Source organism: Rhipicephalus microplus, chromosome 10 (assembly GCF_043290135.1).
Source record: "Rhipicephalus microplus isolate Deutch F79 chromosome 10, USDA_Rmic, whole genome shotgun sequence".
NCBI lineage: Eukaryota > Metazoa > Arthropoda > Arachnida > Ixodida > Ixodidae > Rhipicephalus > Rhipicephalus microplus.
Genome location: NC_134709.1, coordinates 74,533,670 through 74,559,150, shown reverse-complemented (window position 1 = coordinate 74,559,150; position 25,481 = coordinate 74,533,670). Strand labels below are relative to the sequence as shown.

Here is a 25,481-nt window from a genome sequence, read left to right as displayed (position 1 = left end):
GCTTTCCACAACTTTCCAAGATTGACAACTTTGCGTCCTTCTCGTCGAGTCGCATAACCAGGTGACCACATTAATGAAATAGGAGTGAGAATAGGTTTATAATATCACGTATTGTGCGGTTCGAATGTAAGTGCTCTAAATATTTTGATATACTAACTGTACTGACGGCCACAGCTCTATTTACAATAGCAAAGTATTTGAGATACTAATCCACGCTTTGCTACTGGAACATAGTGGTAGTTCCTTACAATAGGCAATCTACAGCTTGCATATCGATTCCTTTAGGTGGTGAACACACAAGAAACACTTACTTTTTCAGAAGGATCTCCAAATATGGCGAAGTTGTTCCGTGAAGAACCTAGAAAGTAACGACAGTACATTATTATCAAGGTTAAAACTGAAACATGCGAATAATTCGTGTTTTGTGCCCATTGGAAATCCCGTATAGGGATCTTGATTTTTGGAAGGGATGAGCAACTGGAAAAAAGTCGTAAAGATTAAGATGGTATTTAGAAGGAAAGTCTTTAATTATTCAGTAGAGGGGTTAGTATGGGGATCTAGAAAACAAACAAGATTACGGATTTTCCAACCATATAAATTAGAGCTTTCACGCATATATTTTCTGTTCATTGTCCACAACCCGTACAAAAAAGTAAGTCTTCTAAAAAGATAAACTTAAAAAAATCACACAGAAAAAAGAAGATGAATGAAATTAAGGTTAGGTTGTTGCAGGCAACTACAGAATTAACTCTATTAACCCTTACTTTTTAGTGATTCATGTTAAGTACGGAGTAGCTCGCACGGCTCTTCTGGCGTATTCATGTATAAGCAGTGTTTGGGTAATAGACATATTATCATTTTTTATCTCTTACTGAAAAGAATGCCGTTTTAGAAATAAAAATGCCCTTTTATTGACCTTTTAATCATATTCAACACGTTTCTGAATTCCTTTCGAGGTAACAATAGAGCACATTCTTTGCTCTACGCATTGGAAAAATTTGTGGCACTGTCAATCCCAACAAAAATCTTCAAAAAGCGTGTCAACAGCCCCTTAGCCTGCCGTTTTTATATTTTTTTATGACCGGCTGCTCACCTACAGCTACTTATGTGCCTTCAACGCCTTGCTCGTGTTATGTCCCCTCAACCTGTCATATGATTGACAATTGGGTAGTATACCTCTCATCACGTCATCACTTGACCCCAGGAATCTGGCTACTCTGACGATTTTCACCCACCTTTTGGCTCTTGGCTGGCGGGCTGTGAACACATAGAAAGTGAAAGACAACGTGAGTTGCAATTACGTTTCCTAGCTGCCGTCCCGCACGAACTATCAAATAAGCCATCATCTGCTAGTTTCTAGCCCAGTAGTCTACCACTGAGTTCCACCGGGGCTTGTCAAATAAGCCATCACCTCGCAGCTATTTTCCGTTTTTTGTTTGTACTGTGAGAACGCTACCTCTGGGTTTTGGTCGCAGTGATCCACAAGGCTAGGCATAAGTCTAAACCTGGCTCTATAATTAAAATACCAAAAACTTTATATTTACCTATTTCTTGGCAAGCTGACTCAATGAATTAAAAATGTTGAATATTTAAACCCCCATATGGCTTCGCTTCACGGGAATATAATTTCAGGGGGCCGGTAACCCAAATTTATTTTTTCTCTCTCAACAGCATTTCTACGTACAGAGTGTTAAAGAACGCACACACTGGTATACTGGTTAAGCAGCTTGTCATGAACACAACAAAATAATGAAGATGTGTTGCTGTTAACAAAGATACCCAAAGATTCAAACTTCTGCGTGCCTTTGTTTCTACTGATATTTGCCGTCTGTCATGAAGCACATGAAACTTCTCGTATTCAAAGTTTTAAGTTTTCATATTGTTAAAACATTGTGAATTGGAGAATAAATATCACTTATGACATATTAATATACTTACAAGAACGGTTCAGCTTAAATTGAGGATGACACAGCAAGCGATGGAAAGAAAAGTATTAGGGGTAACCTTAAGAAACAAGAAGAGAACACAGTGATTAGGGGAAGAAACCGAGGTTAAGGACTTCATAATTGATATCAAGAAGAGGAAACGCACATTGGCCGGGCATGTAGTGCGTAGACCGGATAACCGCTGGTCATTAGGGGAACTAACTGGATTCCCAGAGAAGGCAAGCGTGTCAGGGGGAGACGGAAAGTTAGGCGGGCAGATGAGATTAGGGAATTTGCGGGTATAAAGTGGCAGCAGCAAGCACAGAACCGAGTAGACTGGCGGTACATGGGATATGCCTTTGTCCTGCAGTGGGTGTTGTCACGCTGAAGATTATGATGACGATAAATATGCTTTTAAGTATTATAAGTTAGCACGTAAATGCGATATGATGGTTTGGTGGCCCAAAATGAACTTAGAGCTAGAAGTACTCATCGTAAACGATGGTAATGTGTGCAAACACGGAAACAGCGTAATAGAACCAGACAACTGAAACAACGTCCAGCACACATGTGGTATTTGTCTTTGCACGCGTTAGATTGCTTTATGATCAGCCCTTACGCACCAACTCGACTCTCTGTCCCTACTGTCTCCGTGTGCGCGCCTGCAGGCGAAACTTAACGTAGTCGAACACCGTACGCAAGACTCATATCAAAAGTGGTAGGTGATGTAGGATCGATAATTTTTAAGTGACCTGGAACCTCCATTATGAGAACTAACGTACGACACCTTCTTGGGCATCGCATGAAGACTTCAAGTGAATCTACAGTGCACTGCCGTCAAAACAGTGTCGAGCGACTGGACGGGCCTTCGTTAGGACTACTTCTGCCACTGCTGTTAACTGTGCTGCCTTTGCTAGCAGCTTCCAATTTCTTCGTGACCATGGGCTTCATGTTAGCCGAGAGAGTTCTTTATATTCCCAGATAGGCAGCGGTTGCGTGCAAAGAGGCATGCATCATATACATTCGACTGAGTGTGTTCGAATGATCGATAACGCTTGCGGAAAACGAAAGGCGTTCAACAAGTTCAATGGCTTGATCGAATTGGTTTAGTAAAAATAACTGTTAGTAGATCATACGACCCGTAAATAACTTCTTTTTAGAATAAAAATGCCGAACCTTCAATAACACAGATAGCTTCAAGTTAGGGTACGTACACGACACGGATTTACAAATTCTAGAGACAAGATCTCGCACCGACCCAATGCATTCGCACCTCAGATAGTGTCAGAGGCCTTCAATCACTTCAGAATCTTCTCGTAGCCGCCGTTGCCTTGTACGTTCCTCAATATTTTCTTGTTGTACATACGCGGGTAATCAACTCGGCACCGTCGTCATTTATTGCGGGAATTGTTCACTTCATTATTTTTAGTTTTAAGTGCTGAATAATGTGATAAATACATCTAATCTGCGTTGAATATACGTGTTTATGATGATGATATTTTTCGGTGATCTACTCACAAAGAGCAGTTTTTCAAACAGCTTTGCTGTTACAAGTTGAGGAGAATGTTACAATACAGTAGACCTAATTTTTTACGTGGTTTCAAGTCTTAAACTTAAAAATTTGGTATTACGTACGTTAAACAGACACCTGCATTCTAACGCTCAAAAAATGACACATGATGACAGACAGAACAAACACTTCATGCAAATCCTCCATGTTTGCGTCATCTTTGCGCTAAAGTGAAGATGTCGTGAGCTTTTGACTATCTCCTCCTGCAGGTATTTTTTCAAGTCATTAAGAAGGCCTTTCATAATTACCGATTATATAAATACCACAAAAAATGAACCTACTAAAATCTACGACCCACGGTTGCGAATTTTTTTTTCTTTCCTGTATTTCCAAAACAAAAAAAATGGCCCCGTATTCGCATGTAATCTGCAAATGTCGTCGAAAGATAATACTCTTGCGTGTGGAGAGAGTGAAAAAAAACATTTATTTGATGTTCTGCGCAAGAAAATTGGTGAATGGTATTCTGGAGGCACTGCGTTAGAGTGCCTCGAGCGTGCAGCGGAGGCGAACGAGTGCATCAAAGGAATCTTCGATTTGGCTTGCACTAGTTCAGAAAAGTGCAGGTGCAGAAAAAGCGGTGCCAAGCGGTGCAGTGAGCGTGCAGCGCCGGTCGAGCAAGTGCAGGTGCAGCCTCAACCACGCCTCGGCACTAGCCGACACTAGCGCGCGACGGCTACAGCCAAAACGAAGGCGTGAGTTGACGTGAGTGCAGGCCGGAGAACACCTTGTAGTGTAAGCCTAAAATAGCCGCCTCCGCCGCCTTGTCCGATCAATACACGGCCGTGATGGCACTTCTTGTGACTGCGATGGAATTGCTGGACTCGAGCAGCGACGACGATTCCGTCAGCGGTGCCGTTTGCAGTGACTGCGACGATGAGTACGACGATGCGTGCATCTTGGTCGCGTGCGCGTTGGTGCGCGACGATGCCAACCGTGTACCCGGGTACGAAAGCATTATCGGCAGGTACCATGAGTATGAATTCAAGCGCCTCTTCAGGCTGTCCAGGGAGACTTTTGATAGTTTCAGGGCCAAGTTCAAGACTTCAGCCTTCTACCCAAGGGCAGTGCAAGGCCGCCAACAAATCAGTGCCGAAAAAACATGCCTCATAGCGCTTGTGTACCTAGGCTCACAAATATCTATGTACGCCATAGGCGACAAATTCGATGTTACCGAGTCGTCTGTTCATGTTTGTGTGACACGGGTCGTTCACTTCTTACACGCTATTAGCGATGAGATAATTTGCTGGCCTAGTAGCGCGGAAGTGACCCGCATAAAGAACGGCTTCCTCGCCAAAAGTAAAGGCAAGGGCCCAAGAAACACCATCGGCTGTATCGATGGATCACACATCGGGATACTCACTCCAAGCGAATCTACGCAGTCTTACTTCAACCGGAAAAAGTGGCCTTCGATAATCCTGCAAGGAATCTGCGACGACAGGAACAAGTTGCTGAACGTGTTTATTGGGTTTCCAGGTTCGGTTCACGACGCCCGTGTCCTGAGGGAGAGCCCCTTCTTTGCACGCGCAATTCAGGAATGTGAAGACAATTATATACTGGGTGACAGTGCATATCCACTGATGCCATGGCTCATGACCCCATTCAAGGACAATGGAAGTTCTTTTCCTACGTGGAAAAAGAGCTTCAATAAACGACACAGTCAACAACGAGTGCTTATTGAGAACACCTTCGGCCTGCTTAAACAGCGTTTTAGGAGGCTCTACCTTGTTGATGCAAAAAGTGTGCAACAGTGCTGCTATATAGTTATGGCTGCGTGTGTGCTACACAACATGTGCAACGATGAAAGGGACTTCCTTGAGGAACTTGCAACGCTTCCCCAAGAAGAAGATGTGGGCAATGATGAAAGTGAAGGAGATTTTGATTGCAGTCTGCCAGGCTACAGTCAGTCTCTGCGAGAGTTCATTGCAAAGGAACAGTGCTAGAAGTTCATCTTTGCTTCGCGATTTATTCAGTGTGCAAATGTTTTGCGAAGTGGGGTGCCGCGTCTAGAAGCAATGTTTTTTTTTAACAAATTAGATGGAGTAGACACTGCTAGTGTTATAAAAGTTTATTGCCCATATTATAACCCGTCCTTATTTGAGAGTACGTCGATCAACCGATCGAATCGCTGCATGCGCTCATCATGCCGCTTTGCCTTTGCCTCTTCCCATTTTTTTCTTTCCTCCAGTTGTTTCACTGCTGCCTCCTCTTGCTTAGCTCTCGAAGCTTGCATTTTTTCTAATGCCTCCAAGAGCGGCGTGACTTGGGACCTACTCTGGCGCTTCCTTTTTGGCGTTGTGCTGCTCCGAACTTTGGATGCTGTGTTGCACTCGACTGGGACTGCTGCATCTTGAGGTGCTTCAGTGATGCTGGTGCTGTTGAAAGTAATTGTACAGGTGCCATGTCATTTCCAGGCTACAGCACAAATTAAGTAATTTTTACTTACTCTGGACTTGCACTAGGCAGGATTGTTTTTCCAGGCTCCAAGAGCAGCCTTGGATTTACACTATGTTCTTTTTCCAAGACTTCTGCCAGCTCTCTGTAATAGACACTATGAGAATCACTGAAGATATGAAGACACAATCGTAACTTACTCTTCATATTCACAGTTCACACGGTGGTGACCTGAAGAATTGTTGTCTTTTTTTGACTTTTTATATGCTCTGTCCAGCGACTTCCATTTGTTTTCCACTTGTGTGGCAGTCACGTTGCACAAGAACTCCGTATTGATGGCCTCAGCCAACTTCTTCCACAGAAGCCTTCTTGTGCTAAACAAAAAAGCAAAGCACAGTTAGTAGGAAAGAAGGAAGCGACGTAACGTGACCCAAGTCTTGCAGTAGCACATGAACCTTTCCTTAGTACTTCATATGTGTAGCTTTCAGGGATAATTGCTAGGGATGTTCGATTATTCGAAAATTTTGGATAATGAATCAAACAGCACTGTATTCGGTTCCTAAGTCGAATCGAATTGCACATATTCTAAGTAACAAATATTCTTTTAATAATCGGCACTGGCGGGAGAACCCCAAAACAACGAAACAGCTACAAGTCATTCTTTCAATCCCTAATGTGACCTGTACGCAGCCCAAGCTTTTGCAAGACTACCTACACTATATTGATTGTCGAATGAATGCGCTTCTGAAAGCTCCATTCTTGCTCAATTTTTACTGCACTTTAGCTGTATCGCATTTATCAGCTCCTGTCTTCGTCTTGTAATAACCAAAGGTGGGAACTACGAGTGCTTGCAGCTTCACGACTAGCAACAGATACAAGTTTTGCGTTTGCGTAAATTGTTCTTGCAGATGTAAATTTCAACGCCCATTGTTATCCGCTTTTAGTGCGCAGGCCATGTTGTGATGACGGGTTGATCTGCTCCGTTACATATTTAGTTGTATCTGCAATGTTTGGTTGTAAATTGTTTTGTTTTTGTGTCCCAATTTTATTTAAAGTGAGGTGACAAAGTCTCACGTTGATAACGCTAGTCAATGCCGTAGTTGAACCTACAATTACAAAATGTTACGAATATTCTAGTTCCTGCTGCATACGAGATTACCTTAGTTTTCGTAATTGTGGTATTTTGAGTAGATTCAAACTGACTGTAATGGCCTTTGTCGAAAGTTTGTGACTATTTGTTTCAAATAAAATGTTCTGTTCTAAGGCTGTTTTGAAAATGGTCTACTTACTATTCAAACAGTATTCAATTACTATTTGTATTCTATTTGGTGCCATTACTATTTGACTCTTACTTGATTAGGTTCCGAAATTCACTATTCACACACTTCTGATAACTGCGAACGTTCTTTTTGTGCGGGAAGCATTATGTTGGAGAAGTTGAACATTGTGTAAATCACTCTTTTGGATCATAAAGCTTCACTAAGGAGACAGCCATATTCTAACCTGTCTTTGCATTGTAAAACATGCAGCTGCGCAACCTTGTTTGCTGACACGACGGCGCAGTCTAGGTTCAAAGATAGGGTAGCACGTGTCAAGAAGCATATCTCTTTTAACAATGAGCTGCACCATCTTGAAAAGTGGCAGTGCGAGAGAAATGCGGACAGACAGTGAAGACACAAGGACTGCAGGGCGAGACTTGCTAGAGATGTGCCTCAGAATAACAACATGCAATTCCCTCTAGTGCAAATTCTCAAGGCAGCACTACACTTGCAACATGGCTTGAGCTTGGAGGTGCTGCACCTTTTCGGCAAGACAGCGGTTGTGCAATGCCCAACACAAAAGCACCGTCGCTGTTTTTGAAGATCACTTGACTTAATGAAACATTACGAATGCCTTCGTTGTGTATATATGTGCGTGACTATACATACTGTTTGTGTGTATATGTAAACGTATATGTCACAGTCAGGCGCATAGCCAAAATTTTTTTTCAGTGGGGGGGGGCAGTAAAATGTAAATTGCTGGCAGTAAAATGTAGGCAACAATAACCATCGCCATTGTGAACTTCATGCGCCCTTATCTTGTTGGTGCTTGCCTAGAGTGAAACGGAATAATAAAAAGCTGCAAATAATTTTGGACATAGGATGACATACCGAAGTGCCCTGGTTTTTCCCACCAAGTCCTTCATTTCCGAGTATTTGGCGATGAAGAACCTTGTTTTTCGGGCGCTCCAAAGCTCTTCCACATCTTCAGCCGACGCGGCTGCTGCTGGAAATGCGGCTAAAGCCCCATCGCTGTCAACGTCGCCGTCGCAGGCAGGAGAAGGCGTCGGCGGTTGTGCCGGAGGGGGGTCATTTTCACGATTCCCTGCCATGAACCGCAACGTAACGCGCTTGCCGTCTGCAAGGGCGAAAACCAAGATTAAAAATACCGACATAGCATAAGCAATGCTACGAGGCTGTTTGCTGACCGACTACGACTCCTGGCCGCTAACCACGTTTTTTGGCAATGCATGCAGCCTGACTTACCTGATGCCTCATAGACGTAACCGTTGGCGTCCGTCATAAATGACCCGTCGGGATTGTGAAGTGCCTTAACTTCCTTTTGAACGCCCTGAACAACTATTTGCAACGTCGTCTGCTCTGGCCTTGGGGGGACGCCCGCCATGCTGCACTACTCTGCACCTGCTTTGGAGTGCGTGCACGCCGGTACAGAACTCGTCAGGAACTAGGCTTACACCTAGACAAAACGAGGGAGCCAGTGCAGAGGGTGCGACAGAGGGCGCGCGCTGCTCCGGCAAAACGAGGACGAAGGTGCTGCACCCTTTGAACTGGTTCAGCCGGTGCAGCCAAAACGAAGAGACCACAAGTCACGTCATACATGAGGCATGAGCGCCATCTGGCAGTTTCTTTTGGAAAACAAAGCGCGTGGCCGTGCTCGCCCGTCTGAGAGGCGATAAGGTGTAGAGCGCGAGGCGACGGGTAGGGGCCACCACCATCTCGTCTTAGCAAAGCGTGCAAACACTCCCCGTTCCGTGCAAGCGTTGCATGGTAAGCGCAGCGTTATAAGCACTACGATCCTTAAAATTACTTATGTATGTGTTTTATTGTAAGAGATGCATATGCCGAATATATGCGCGTTGTTATGGTGGTCCAGACATGCGCCATAGTTGCTTTTTAATTGACAATTGCACAAGCATGAACGCTCAATCTTGAGCAACATTGGTGGTCGCTGCGGATAGGGTCGGCCGTTTCAAGTATTCGATGCTGGTAAGAGTGGACTAACAGACAAATATACAGACAGACAGAAAGACAGAAAGACAGACCGAAATTTTTGCGTCGAAGGTCCCCCAAGAAAGACTATCGTCCCTGAAATACCTTCTTGTGAAGTGGATGGCTTTGCCGCAATAACGGTTACTGCTGAGCAGAGCACCCTTTACAGGCAATGCTGCCATGTTTACAATCTTCCAGAAAGGTGGTGTGTACAAAAGCGTTAATTCTGCATCGTGATATCACACTCCAAGCGATAGCTAGTTAGCAAGGCAGCATAGCTCGTTATTTCATAAAAAAAGAAGTAACATGGAGTAAGCGAGGCTTATAAGATAAGGTAAGATCTAAAAGGCCGATAAAGGCAACCGATAAAAGAACGACACTCATATTGATTCATTATTTTCACGGATTGCTATCAATATCGGCACCTCGCGTTTGGGGCGAAATTGTGACATGACGGTGTGCTGTCGTTGATGGCATGGTGACATTGCCTAGCCGGGAAGGTATAGGTCAATATTTCGTACCCCGAGCGAGTTCTCAAATTAGCTTGAACGAAAATGAAGAATGTATGAACTCTTATGCGTTCTCGTGCTGATTTGTATGGTAGATATAAAAGTTATCACATTCTATTTAAGGTTTCAAAATATTTCAGGCGATGCACGACGTACTGAAAGCTCTAAAGCAGCGTGATTTTCATGACCTTCATTGTGCAAAAATACACAGTGATCATGGTGGCATACTGAAGGACCTTGGTGACCTAACCTCATCGGCACAGGTAAGTACTTTCAATGTGGTAGTTTTTAATGAACGAATGAATGGAGCTTTTCATGCTTGAACGTATTTCGCACCTATCTCTGACGTTTAGAAAATCAAATAAAAGCTCATCCATTTCTATAAGGTCACATTATTGGCTCTGTATATTTTCTCAAAACGGTAGTTTTCTTTTGTCGTGATTTGAAATCAGGACGTCCAAGTCACATAGGTAAGAGCCTTACGCAAGGAAGTTATAAAATTTGTACTATTATTCTGATTTACTGAACCATACGGTGTTTTTGAAGGACTCAGACTGACTTAGCGAAAGCGGGGGGCAGGCAAAGTCAAGCTAAAAGAATAAGAAATTCTAAAATATGTAATAGGAAGCCGTATTGAGCTCAATAACTACATAAGTAGGCACACATTTTTCCTGTTATATACGTAAAGTATTTTTGACTAAAATAGAAACCTTGTAAACATGGTTTTAAGCACAGTAGAGGTAGCTTGGTTTTATGTTTATCATGCTCATATGTGTTGCGTCGTTAAACTCGTAAATACTACCGAAACATTTTCTCCGTACACTTGTCAAGTAAAAACGGAAATGAGTAAATGAACGCCAATCATTCTCTGGACCGTACTTCCCATGTTTGCACCAAAGAGTGTCCTTCAAATGATATTGTTATGACTCTACGCATGTGCTATCTTTCATATATTAGAGTGCATAAGAAAGAGGAAAATGTTTGAAGGTGCCATTTTGTTTTTTTGTTTGTTTCAGAGTTATGAAGCAGCTATCCGGCTCGATCCTCATCTCGCTCATGCTCATCAGAACCTTGCTGTGATCCGGCACTTGAAGGTGAGCTGTGACTTCGTGGACTTTAGGACAGCATTGATATATAATAAATACAAGGAAAAGCGCAATCGTAGTTTTCTAGCTAAGTGTTCTTGTGCGAATTTTGGTACTTGACAGACAGGACGTTATCCCGCTGGTGGAATTGGTTAAGTATTTAGGAGCGACTTATACAGTAAGTCTAAAGTGGAGTCCGCACATAGAAAATATGGCAGCTAAAGGAGCACCGGCAGTAGGGATGCTTTGTAGAGGTAGCAGTACAGGTATGGTTTGTGTCATCATGGGCTCGTCACGATCTATTGTTTGGTACTCACCCGATATTACAGTTTTGCTGCGTCTTGTTTTCGGGGGCACCCGCCTACAAACTTCGACCACTGTTACTTCTAGAACGCGAAACATTACGGTTATGACCTGGACTCCCTAAGTTTGTCGCAAACAATATTTTATATAGAGAAGCACGCTTGCCTTCGACTCTTATAAGCTTCCAAATACTAACAGTGCGTACTCTTCTATAAGTTATGCATACCAACAGAGGAGCTCGCAGTGGGCTTTCAATAATGAGTCGACAGCCTTTTTTAATCAACAGTAGTCTATATTAATGTGACCACAAGTCATTGTCGTTCAGAAGCTCTTGGAAACAGTACAAGTAAACCTTCGTATAATACTGGTGCTAAGGAGGCTTATTCAAGCAATAAAATAAAATTCGAGGATATATTTCCTAAGTATTGAAGAAATTTTTCCAGCAGGTACTCAAATGGCTTTGTGAAAGATTACCTGGCAAGATTAATAATAAAGATTGCATTACCAACTGAAGCTTCAGTATGTGAAGAAAAGGCAGGAGTGGTTATTGCATCTTCAGTGTTTTATCGGTATTTTTCATTTAGTTTACCTCTTTTTTTCACCCATTTACGAAGCGGAATTTCTCGCAATTGTCTTAGCATCACAGAAATAGCTTCTATCCATAACAGATGCTCTCATTCTCACAGACTGCCTGCCTGCCTGCTCTCCATTATTTAACTGGACCTAATATGTTCAATGCTTTAGAAGTTTTTTATGCCCTTGCCCCAAGATATTGATACAAATTAGCCGCTAAACACGGCTGCATGAAAGAGGAAGACGAAGTCAGTTTTCGTTGGATGTTGGTCTGGCGCCATCTTACTCGTCGAGTTCTGTGCGCTCTAAATAGGTCATTAAACAAGGTACTCGTAACATTATTGGTGGAGGTGGACGACCCCTGTACCTCGATGAAGACGCGCAGCGGTCGCACCGTCGGCGAGCTTTCGACTGCTTCGACTGCTGGTACTTCCTCTACGCCGCCCTCGTCAGTCCAAGCCACACCTACGTCACACTACCGCACCTCCGGGATCCTGACACTTTCCTCGGTGATGGTACGATCGATCTCGACACTTGGCCGAAGCGTACGAGCGCGTCAGTGCAACTCACCGCTGGGATCCCACGCTCATGCTCGCCAACGTGCTTTTCTACCTGTACGGCACTCCCCGAACACGGTTTGAAAGCCACGAAGCCAACATAACGAGCTGGGATCTCTTCAAAGAAAAGATACGTGACCTGTTTGGCGATTCATCTGGTCGTCAGCTCGCTGCGAAGCAGATTCTTGCCACACGGGCCAAGTCTTCTACCGAATCGTATGTCTCCTACATTCTTGACGTTTTGGCCCTTTGTTCCAAGGCAGACCAGTCCATGTCGGAAGACGAAAAGGTTAACCACGTCTTGAAAGGCATTGCAGACGATGCTTTCAACCTGCTGGTTTTTACCAACATCTCGAGCATCGACAACATCCTTAAAGAATGCCGACGTCTCGAACAAGCTAAAGCCCGCCGTGTAGCCCAAAACATCGTGCGCCTTCTGAACACAGCGGCCACCTCTTTGCGTGAGGACGCCTTCCACCAGGCCCCACTATGTGACAACCTCACACGCATTATTCGTCGAGAGGTCGAGGCAGCACAATCGGTAGCCACGCCACTACCGACGCCTGCGCCTTACCCGACCACGATTTCTTTGATACAAGCCGTCGTTCGTCAAGAGCTATCGAATGTCGGCCTACATCCTGTACCTGCCTTATACTCTGCTGCGCCTTCTTTTCGTCCCCCTTCTGCTCCTCGCATACAACGCAATCCGTCCAAATGGCGTACCCTTGATGACAGGCCCATATGTTTCAACTGTCGACGCGTTGGTCATATCGCACGTCACTGCCGCAGCCGCTGGGCTCCACCGTCCCATTATGCACTTCAGTATCACACCACTTCTGCTCGCGAATCGTCCCCATCACTTTCTTCATCAACGCCGACCACATTTTCCGCTCCTACAGCGCCTCTGAGCAGACCTCGATACGACCGGTCACCGTCCCCTGCTCGTCGTCAGTCCCGGTCACCCCCACAATGCCGTGCCGCCTCCCCGACCTATTCGCAGCATCTCCGACCGTGCAGCTTCTGGAGGTGAAGCTGCGTTGACGACCTTCGTAAGAAATCCTCGATTAACGTTAACAACGAACCGGAACCTTTTGGACGTTACTGTCGACAATGTTCGTGTCAGTGCGTTGATAGATACTGGCGCGCATGTGTCCATTATGAGTGCTAACCTTCGCCGCCGACTTAGAAAAGTTGTCACGCCCACCCTCAACCGAGCTGTACGAGTCGCCGATGAAGGAACTGCCGCAATTCTTGGCATGTGCTCTGCGCGAGTGTCTATTGGGGAGAGAAGCACTGTCGTTCTTTTCGCCGTTATCGAACATTGCCCTCATGAACTCATTCTCTCGGTATGGATTTTCTAGCCACGCACTCTGCCCTCATAGTCTGTTCAGCTGGCTCTCTCCATCTCGATTTACTCCTCTTTTCCGACACGCCTAGCCTACTGCAAACCAGCCTCTGCTGCATTGATTTCACGCGCCTCCCTCCTAACTCCGTCACACATGTCGACTTATCCTCCACGCCGCCAGTACCTGATGGTGATTACATGGTGGCCCCGATTCCTGCAGTGATGCTTACGCATGGGGTTGCTGTGCCGCATATGATTCTGAGGATTAAGGGAAACCGCACCTTCCTTCCACTGGTAAACTTTTCACTCACCACCCAAGTTCTGCCACAGGGTATCTCCCTGGCCAAAATTACTGCTCTCCAAGATGACCATGTCGAGCCCTTCAGAGTTGACGATTGCTGCAACTCAGTCAGTGGTTCCACTCCATCACGTTCTTGGGGTGCCGACATTGAGCGAACGGTGTCATCGGACCTCACGTCTGAGCAAGCTTCAGCGCTTTGCCACGTTCTTGAGGGCTATCGTAGCATTTTCGACTTTGCCAGCAACTCTTTAGGCCGAACGACCATTGTCACCCTTCGCATAAATACTGGCCATGCAACCCCCATTCATCGACTCCCCTACCGTGTGTCTGCGTCGGAGCGTGCAATATTACAACATGAGGTCGGCAAAATGCTCGCGAAAAACATTATCGTGCCTTCATGCAGTCCTGGGCTTCTCCAGTCGTCCTTGTTAAAAAGAAAGATGGAACATGGCGCTTTTGTGTCGATTACCGTCACTTTAACAAAATTACCAAAAAAGACGTTTATCCTTTACCTCGCATCTGCGACGCCCTCGACTGCCTGTACGGTGCCACCTATTTTTCAACTATTTACCTTCGGTCAGGGTACTGGCAGATAGCCGTCGACGAGATGGACCGCGAGAAGACCGCATTCTTCACTCCTGATGGTCTTTATCAGTTTAAGGTGATGCCCTTTGGACTCTGCAATGCACCAGCCACAGTTGAAAGAATGATGGACTCATTGCTCCAAGGGTTGAAATGGTCCATCTGCTTGTGTTACCTTGACGATGTTATTGTCTTTTCGCCCACATTCGACTCGCATCTTGATCGTTTGTCAGCTATTTTGGACGTTTTTCGTCGCGCCGGACTCCAGCTTAACGCCTCCAAGTGCCACTTCCCTCGTCGTCAAATTTCCGAGCTTGGTCACCTTGTCGATGCCCAAGGCGTGCGTCCACACCCAGAGAAAATTCGTGCAGTCACAAACTTTCCCGTTCCGAGGACCACAAAGGATGTCCGCAGTTTTGTGGGGTTGTGCTCATATTTCCGACGCTTTGTTAAGGACTTTGCGACCATTGCACGCCCACTCACAGACGTCTTGAAGAAAGACGCCTCGTTTACCTGGGGCCATGACCAAGCGTCATCGTTTTCGCAACTTACGACACTGCTTACAACGCCACCAATCTTGGCTCACTTTGATCCATTAGCCCCAACCGAGGTTCACACGAACGCCAGTGGACACGGCATAGGAGCTGTGCTATTGCAGCAACAACGCGGACACGACCGGGTTATAGCCTACGCAAGTCGACTGCTATCTCCAGCCGAGCGCAACTATTCCATCACGGAGCGCGAGTGTCTCGCCCTTGTATGGGCAGTCGCCAAGTTTCGCCCATACCTGTACGGGCGCTCATTCCGTGTTGTCACGGATCATCACGCGCTCTGCTGGCTAGCCTCCCTGAAGGACCCCACGGGACGTCTCGCTCGTTGGGCCCTACGCCTTCAAGAGTACACGTTCTCTGTAATGTACAAAACAGGCCGATCACATCAGGATGCGTATTGTTTATCCCGCTACCCTGTTGACGAAGCAACCGATACCGACGCTATCACGGACGTTTTTTCCGTGTCGCAGCTGTTAAACATCGGCGAAGAGCAACGTCGGGATGCTTGTTTACGAGCCATCATTGACAAACTGGAGTCAACGCCACGCGACCCGTCGCTACGAATGTTTTTGGTGAAAGACGGGATCCTATATCGCCGAAACCTTGATTCCTTCGGATCAGACTTACTTCCTGTCATCCCAGCGCACCTGCGTTCCTCTGTCCTGCATCAACTTCATGACGCTCCCATAACGGGCCATTTGGGCGTTTTTCGCACGTACGATCGAGTACAACGTCGGTTTTTTTGGCCTGGACTTGCCCGCTCTCTTCGACGCTATGTCGCCGCTTTTGAGCCCTGTCAGCGTCGCAAAACGCCGTCTGCCCTCCCAGCTGGCTACCTTTAGCCGATCGACGTTCCCAACGAGCCTTTCTTTCGAGTTGGTCTCAACCTGTTGGGCCCTTTTCCACTCTCCACAGCCGGCAATAAATGGATTGCTGTTGCCACGGACTACGCGACGCGGTACGTAATCACACGAGCACTCCCGACCAGCTGCGCTACCGACGTTGCGGACTTTCTGCTGTACGACATAATATTAGTGCACGGTGCTCCCCGTCAACTTCTCACCGACCATGGCCGCACGTTCTTATCAGCTGTCGTTCATGAAATCCTGAGGTCTTGCCATACCAAGCACAAATTTACTACTTCGTACCATCCCCAGTCAAATGGCCTCACGGAGCGCCTTAACAGGACCCTAACCGATATGCTTGCCAAATACGTTGCGCCAGACCACCATGACTGGGACATTCATTTGCCGTATGTGACGTTCGCCTACAATTCATCTCGTCACAACACTGCCGGATATTCGCCCTTCTATCTACTATATGGCCGGGACCCAACTTTACCTTTAGACACGTTACTACCTGCGGCCACTGAATATGCTGGGGAAGCCATTGCCCTCACCGACCCCGCGCGCCAAGTCGCCCGTAACCGTCTACAGGCTTCACAGGCGCGCCAACAACTGCTCTACCATTCTCACCATAGGGATGTGCACTTTTCTCCGGGTTCTCTCGTGCTCCTCTGGTCACCTACACGGCGTGTGGGTTTGTCTGAAAAACTGTTGTCGCCCTACACTGGACCATTCCGTATCGTTCGTCAAGTGACAGACGTCACGTACGAGATTGTTCCAACTGATCCAACAAAGTCATCGTCAGCTCCGAGCGACATTGTTCACGTGGCTCGGCTAAAGCCCTATTACCCCCCTTCGACATCATCTGCGTAAATTTAGCACCGGAACGGTGCTTCTACCGCCGGGGGTTATGTTACAAAACAGCCGCTAAACACGGCTGCATGAAAGAGGAAGATAAAGTCAATTTTCGTTGGATGCTGGTCTGGCGCCATCTTACTCGTCGAGTTCTGTGCGCTCTAAATAGATCATTAAACAAGGTACTCGTAACAATATTAACGGCTCATTGTATTGGTATAAGTACAAGGTCATAATGGTTAAACTCTCAATGAACGTGCAGATGTACTTAAAGTGGCCTCATATAATGATCTTATAATTGCTATATTGCTGACGCGAGCATTTATCACCGTGGCATGGTTTGAAAATTTTGCAACATCGGATAAGTTTGAAATGTCTTGCTTGGCAAAAGCGGAGTGTCTCATCATAAGTACACTTGAAAAAAATTGATTGTGTTCCTCTAGAATGGCGGAAATATCAATTACGAGAGTACGCTGCTGAGTCTACCAACTGAATTTTTGCCTACACAGGTCTGGTCTGCTAAAGTCACCCTTATGCGGCTACTGCAGCGAGAGTGGATTTCTGCATTTTTTAACATGTATGGGAGTTGCAAACAAAAGACTGTTATTTGATGAACCTTTTCATATGTAGGCTTTAAATTTATATCTTCCAGCAGTCTTTTCTTTTGGACCAACTGGAAAGAGATTTAGCCACAAGAACGTTTGCGAAGCTATATGCGATTTTCTAAAAAAACAAAATGAACTGAGTGTAGAGCGTAAGCATAATATTCACTTTTATTATTCTATTCTTATTACATGTATTACCTATGTTTTTCCACAAAAAAAACTTCCTTATCTAAGATTATTAGGCTGTAAAAACAGTGTTATTTCTAAGATAACGTACCGTTTGTTTCAAGGCCAATCCCCCGTGCTGATTGCGCCAGGTGTCTAAGGGCCAAACAACCACCCAACTATTTGATCATGCGCCAGTAATTATAGGGTTTCTGGAAACACACTGTATTTTATGCTTGTTTTTTAATACCTCCCTTGGCTGCACTTGTGCTTAAAATATCACCTTTTCTATGCAAGACAGTTTGAGTACAATCATTTAGCTCAACATAATATGCTACACGTTTTTTTCCCAGAGTGACTACCCAGGTGCCTTTCGACACTACCAAGTGGCCCTGTCGCTGGACTCTAAGAACAAGCTCATCATAAACAACATGGCGAAGTTGAGGCGACGAATCACCTGATCACTGACTCCGTTCCACGACTGTGATTACGGCTTATACAACATGCCGGAATGCATTTACAGTGGCGTTTTCTTTTGAATTGACATTGACGCCCTGACGGCACCTGTTGAGTTGGATGCACATTGTACCATTTTTTTTTAGTTCCGCAAAGTTTGTGAGTAAGCCTGCACATGTTCCGGTGTTGGACAAGGTTATCAGAACTGGACATCATCAACTCAACGTTATGAATGATTGTTTCGCATCAATTGAGCTTTGTATTATTTCCTTCTATTCCACAGTTTTGTAATGCCATCCACAAACAGACTGTGAATTGTTCCCTTTATTGTGAGAACGTACTTTTTTAGGCGCCATGAAACTTTGCTGACTTCTCTTTAAAAGCATGCGTGCTGCATTACATTTTGAAAGTGTCATTCATGTATTTTCCTTTGGTGTTATAATGCGGTCATGATATCACGATGTTCCGCAATGCTAGCTATCATCGTAGTGCAAGGCATTGATTGCGTCACACCGTGTACCTGTTCAACGTCGGCATATATCATATTAATTTTATGCAGGACTCCTAAGGTTTTGTCTCATATTGTTCCTGGTTGTTGCTACCGTGCACGAAAAATACTATTCCGCGAATGTTTCACCCATCCATTCCTGATTGCATCAAGTTCTTTAGGTATACAATATGGGTTTTTAAATTCATTGTGAACAAAAGTCTGTTTTGACGACGATGTTCTTGTCATATAATTGTAATTGCAACATTTCAAGAAGAGAAATATATCTAAGAGTCTTCGTTACTTATTATGCGATATGTGTTAAACCATATATGTTCCCCTTCCTTACAATGACCTCTGTAGTTGGCTGTGGCAGAAAGTACCGCGACTACAAGCTGTGGCCTGAGACTATGCAACAACGTACCTAGGTTTCTAACTCTAAGTTATTTTATCGAGTGCTCCAATTGCAACCTAACTGCCTGAAAGTGTGACATTTTCGCTAAGATGTGGTAGCTGGGAGTGGATCGTGGTGTGTGTCAGCTTATGGAAGCTTATAATTGATGCGAAGTAGTAATGTCATTACAGAAAGATACATGAAAATGTCAGGAAGTAAAATGTCTGATGTAATGATGTTGACGTCGAGCGTATGAGTGTTAAGTGTGTTGTGCAGCCTACAACGTGTTTTCAAAGCCAGTCCTTGTTATCTTTTTACGAGATGCGATGAAAAATTGTGTTCTTAGCTGCTGAATGACATCTCTACTGGAGTAAATTGTAAGTAAATCTCTTGAATGAGAGGGTAAAGAGGGAATCGGCAAAATTGTGCTTATAACGACAAGGATTTGGCCTAGTTAGTGTGAATTCAGGATAAATAAAAGTAGGCATGTAGATATGGACACAAAAAGAAAAACTAAGACAATACAAAAAGGCTATGTTTTTGTAATCTTGATCTATTCTCCTGTGCCCGTATCTGCACACAGACGTTTTCCTTTTTCTTTACCGCCGTGTTATCGCCCCGTAAAAGTTTTCATGTGTTCACTATAGATTTTCATGTGATTACTTGTTGTTTTTCACAAATGAGCAATGGAATAATTTTCTGGCTACACACAGTGTTTCTGGGTTAAGGAAAAAGAATGATACAGAAGCAGGCGTGAATGAAAAAGTCGCAAACTGAGATATCCGAGTTTTTTCGGTTTTGTGATACGGACACTGACACCAGACATGCTTAAGATCATTGCTCTTTGGCCAGTTATGACCCTTGCGCCAGAAAACCCCACTGAAGGCTGAAGAGCATTCCTACGACTTCAAGAGATTGCATGATCATCTTAAGCAGTGACACTCACGTATGAAAGTTGACGCTACTTGCGTTTCAATAGCAGCCTGTAGTTGTGCGACAGTGTGTGACAGCAATCGTATTACCAGGCACAGCTTCAAGTATACAGCGTATGTCGAACGAAGCTATTGGAGAATATGACCACATGTAGAAACGAATCAATGCTCAAACTTATACTTGTGACACGAAGGAGCAAAGAGGTCAGTTTATTGAGTAAATTCCGGCCGGTCTGTTGAGACGATGCCACCAGATTTACTATGCCATCGCTTGAAATTTGCAATCTCTGTAACCTAATCTTATTCAAGAACATTGAGTGTACGTGTTGTTTGCCGAAATATATAGGGGCTATTGATGACAGTTCAGCTTTCAGGAGCTCTCACGCAAGTAACTTCGAAGTAACGTATACTCGTTAATGGCTATCGTGAACCGTAAGTGTTTATATCATAATGATTGTTGTTGTTTGACGTCGCAAAACTATGATATGAACGACGCTGTAGCTGTGGCGGCGGAAACGTCGGTGCCACGGTGCTATGGGGTTCTCAGTGTGCACTAGAACCTAGGCACATATGCCTCCAGAATGTTCACCTATATTAAAAATGCTTCCAACGCGGTTAAGATCAGAACCCGCAACTTGCGGGTCATAAAAGGAACCCCATAGCCTATAGCAACCGTGGCGGATGTCATAAGTTTTTATTGTACCCGAAATATTTCATACGCTCAATATGATGCCTGCCTTCAACTATAGCCGCATAACAGCGTCCGGAGTGCTGGAGCATATTGTAAAAGTCGTTATTTACGTCGGTATAATTCAGCAGAGCCTAGCGATGGCAGATTTCCTTGCAGGCCGCTTCGCCTTGTGGATTATTTTTTTTTTCAATCATCGTGAGACGTATGTGTTCTGGTACTATATCGCTGGCCGATGCAGAATCATGCCAGTTGACGTCGTGATGCCCCCGAGAAATGATGTCCTCAAACTGTACGAGTTGTGTATAGCTTTGATTCTACGGAAAAAGTTGCAACTTTTGTTACCGTCGAATTACCCAATCTTCGTTTTAATTAGAGTTATTTTTAATATAGTTCATTGAACTGAAATGGGTCGTGTCTTTGTCCCTTAAAGAAGCTTGTCTGCCACTGCATGTTCCAGTGTGCCATCATTGGAGTTTTCATTTTATATGTGTATGGATAAGTGTTATGTGTGCGCACACAAGTTGTAGACGATGAAATGCTGTCATGTTGTCCCACCTACCCTTCCAATAAAAAGGGATGCCTTAGAGAATCTTGTCATGTTCTCAATGGCGTACTTATAGTATGCTGCTTTTGTTTATAGGTGTAGTGCGAATCCACGCCTTTAGTATACGGCCAAATACCGTTCTAGAACACTGATTTTCCTTACATCCTCTTCTGCCTAATATGCCAAGAAACACTTCTTTATCATATTTCACAACTATCGCTAATTTACAGTGATGCTGGCAAGCACATTGAGAACAATAAACATACATGAAGTCGTCATGAAAATAAGGCTACCTTAGAAAAGTACTCAACACCGCTCAGTGAAAATCAGCTTCAGTGAAAGGTGATGGGAGTGAAACGTGATTTGGAAGTTGTTTAATGGTAAATTTGATTGGCGGATTTGCAGTGGCCGAAAAACTCTGCACTGACGCATTCCACTCTGATGTAGTGCTCGAGTGCTGCGAATGGAGCAAAAAAGTTGCTACCAAAAATGCTGCGAATATACAAAAGGGTGGCACCATAAAGAGTGCACTAGCGCAGGGCTTCGCAGTAAACTATCGCCCCAACAAAATCACTGTTTTTTTTTAAGTTTTATCATTCTGGCTTCTTTCTAGCGATCGTCAGCATGTATAACGACCCCGTAATGGACCCAGAGGTCAAGATTTAGTTGTGGTGTCACAATTACCCAATAGTCCACAACGATTACATTACTTTCGAAACTTTCGGAACTGGTTTAATAACGATGGAGTTCAGTTACATGGCTTTCTTGATACTAAAGACACCCTTGTTTGGATTTGTCTTTCTTTAGCTATGCATCTTTTGTAGGCTTGTTTCTCCTGCCTGAGCACTCTGCTCACTATGCGAGAAAAAAGAGAAGCTAGCCGGCATACATTGGAGTGGATAAACAGGTATTGTGGATGACGAGTGTATGACATCTTGTCGTCAAGGTGAATGTTGTCGGTATGGCGAATCACAGAGCCACGAAGAGAAATAATTGTTTCCGTGAACTTGTTGGGAGCCCGCAAATATTTTAGAAAACGCCTTTTAGCATCAACGTACCCATACATAGTTATAGGCCTAACTAAGTCGTTGAGCCGTTTGTTTTTTTAGTGAAATAAGAGTAGATGCAGTGAGCAAATGGCTCTTGCGCTTAGAAAAAGGTTGAAAAAATGCAAGGACCTCGACCTAAAGACCAAAAGATCCACCTCAATAAGAAAACGAATTTGTTTATTACTCTTTCTTTTCTGACTTCACGCATTTCACGACTTTAAAAGTCCGAAATCCTTGCTTGAACACGTGACGCAGCCGCAACATGAACGCTAAGTGATGAAGAAATGTGCAGGATTTACTCACTGGCAAGTGTTCTGTAAGAGGACCACAGTCTAACGAACATTACCCTGAATGAGAACTAATATTGTTGCTAAGCTTGCAGATGAGGAGCATTCATGCGCGTTTTTTGTGCACCCCTTGTCTTTTCCCTTGCATACTAACTCTTTTGCACAAACGCCCTTATATTTATGTGTATACGCCAGTTTGCTTAAGCACATATGCTCACTTACGTGTTACGTGTGCGAGAGTGTGCGGTACTGCTGCAGGATTACTGAACCCGTACTGAATGCGTATCATACTGAACCCTTACTGAATGCGTATCATTGCTTGAAATGAGTCAACCCCATTTCAAACATTTATTTAGCCTTAAGCAGCCCATACGAGTAAATGCACGTTAACACTAAAGCCGCAACCACGTCTTTTTAAAAACTCAATTTTCAAAAAGAAGTAAAAAAGTAGTTGACGTTTTCTAGCAACTGTGGGAATACAGAAATAGGCAAGTATTGCATGCTGCCTTGAGTCAGCCGTCCCATTCGTTTTCACGTTCTTTTTACAAGTTTTATTTGGAATATCTCGATGCAAATGACCAATAGAGCAGAAGCTGAATCAAAATATTTCCCTGATGGTATGGCCTTTGCACCGAAGAAAGATGAGAATCCCATACAGTCATTCTAAAAAAAAAAACAGTTCTACTATTCGCACTTGCACGAAAATTACAGACGTCTCCCGCAATGTTGCAGGAAAGAATAGCCGTTTTTTTTAACAAAAAACATTCGGTCAACGCATTCGATGCAAGCGGCCACGCGTGACAGCCCGTCACAAAGACGCCCAAGGTAATAAATCTAGTGGCCACTCTGTTCAAAAACAGCGCCATTTTCAACCCCATCACGATATCATTCTCTCAATCTTTTGTCAGTATCAAGAATGAGGACAAACACCCACGTTACGTCGGCGAAAACCCGAAGGTGGGAAATATATATTGATAGAGTGAATAGAAAAGTTCAAATACTTCCATCCAAGCAGCCGCGCCTATCGCAATACGAAGAAGAAAAGTACGGCCGAGGCTCGACGCGGTATCCCTTGTGAATAGCCCCCAGTCAGTCACTGCTCCATTTCATCGCGTCACTAAAGAAACTCACTGTGCGAGTGGTGTGTTGACTGCACATTGGTCTTTTCATCTCGTTCACGCGGGTCCTCCATCTTAACACCGATGTGAAAGGTTGGGGGGCGTGAATTGCCGCTTATCACGGGCCCTTTTCGGCAGTTCCACCTAAAGAACAGATACGGACACTTGTTCTTTTTATTTGGTGCAATCAGATACCCCGTCTCCGTATTTCTCTTTGCAGACGGACACTTGTTCTTTTTATTTGGTGCAATCAGATACCCCGTCTCCGTATTTCTCTTTGCAGATTTGCCGTTCCCAGTCTGTGTGAGGCACAGCGTGCGAGAAGGCTGTTTTGTTTCAATTTCTTTAACGTTGGTAACTGGATACTTTTTCCTGTATGTTCGTTCTTTTATTGGTACGGTAGACGAGTGTAGGTCATGTTTCTGTTTCAAGCACTTCAGTTCAAGCTCTTACTTCGGGTAATATTTGAATATTCTGGCAATGCGTCTTAAAAAATAGAACTTCTACACCATATATTGTACTTGTTCAAGCTAAAGTTTGCTGAACACATATATTAATGGTACATACGTTTAGCTAATGTAAGAACCGATTGAATGCTATTTTAACTAAGTGCAAAGAATTAGGTGATCAAATTGAAACAGCAGACCCGAGAGGCATTGAAATACCAGCTGTCGGTGCAGCGCAATGAATTTACTTTTTTTGATCAGTGAAAGCTTTCTTGTTGCTCAGAGTGTCTTAAGGTATAAAAATCCAAAGCAGCCTGACTTCATTGTAGCTGAAATAAAGTGTAAGCGCACTTCAAGCACAAATGCCTCTTTCAAACTTTCGACAGTCGAAGATCGAATGTACAACGCCCAACAAAGCAGTTAATGATATGGGAGCTTAAGTAGTAGCCACAACTCTTTGAGACTTTTTTTTAATAATACCTTAACATATATTGACCAGGAAACACTTACAGGTGAATTCTTTTCTTCCGTAGATTTTTTTTTCATGTAGTGAGTTTTGATTTTATAATTTGAACCATTACGTACTCCTTGGGGCAAAGCACATGATGTTCCTAACGAATACTTACTTGTCCAAGTACTTAGCTTTACACAAAAACTATCCTGGACTCGGGTACAAGTCAAGGAAATTTTCTCTGCCATATTCCCAAAGTAAATGATTTTGAAGGAGCTTGCTCGGGTATGATCGGGTAACCCGTGAATCCTCCGTAGACATCTGTTATCAACATCTACCAGGAACTCTCATTGCAGGACTGGGATGGCGTTGGTGCGGTATTGCTCGAGCGAATGATAGCGATTGTGGTGATGTCGTCATAGACCCACAAGTAGTCGAATACCTTGCAGCTGTGGCCGAATGTGTGGTCGAGGAAGTCGCACCTGAAGCGCGCGTCGGCGCCGCCTACGTCCTGTAGCGACCACTTCTTGCTCTTGGCCACGGCGTTTCGCGCCCCCACTTCGGGGTCTTCTTGCCGCCGCATCCGTGTTGCTTCTGCTTCGCTGGCCCACAGCTCCGGGTTCACTTGACGGAGAGCCCTCACCGCTGCTGCCTCGCTGGCCCGCAGCTCCAGGCTTGCTCGCCAGAGCCCTCTCAGGTTCGGCCTCCCGAGCTCTCAACGCAGGGTCTTAGCGGCGAGCACGAGCTGAAGCTGCGTTGCCAGCCCGCCGGGCTGCTGCCTTGGTTTTTGGGTTGTACATGCAGCCAAGCGGTGACGAAGTGTGCTCTTAGCATGAGCTAACGGCGGAGAAAAAGGAAGCGGACGTACCTGGAGTGGTGTGCGCCCCCGTGAGCAATGGCGCGTCATCTAGTAAGCATTCTTATAATCACCGGAAAACCGACGCTTTGGAAGGCATCGCGCGTTCACGCGCGACCACACGAAGCACTGCTGACACATCCCTCTTTTGCTTTCTCTTTAATATTTTTTTCTCTGTCCCACCCATCTCCCTCCTGGCGTTGTTGAGCTGACTTTAACACTGAGCATGACACACATTTGTATTCATTTCTCTTTCTTTCAAATCCAGTTGGAGGAGGTTATTACGCGGCCTATCTAAAACGGGCGCCTTGGAGATTTTAACTCATGGGGGAAGGGGGG

At 44.7% G+C, this 25,481-nt stretch overlaps 1 long non-coding RNA gene across 1 annotated transcript in view; it reads right to left on the bottom strand.

Annotated features, from left to right (window-relative positions):
* Positions 1–309: 309 nt before the first annotated feature.
* LOC142774449 (uncharacterized) overlaps positions 310–25,481 on the bottom strand; it is a 318,906-nt gene continuing 293,734 nt past the window's right edge. Inside the window, exon 4 of the long non-coding RNA XR_012886404.1 lies at positions 310–358. This is a non-coding gene — a long non-coding RNA (uncharacterized LOC142774449). The remainder of the gene's footprint in view (positions 359–25,481) is intronic.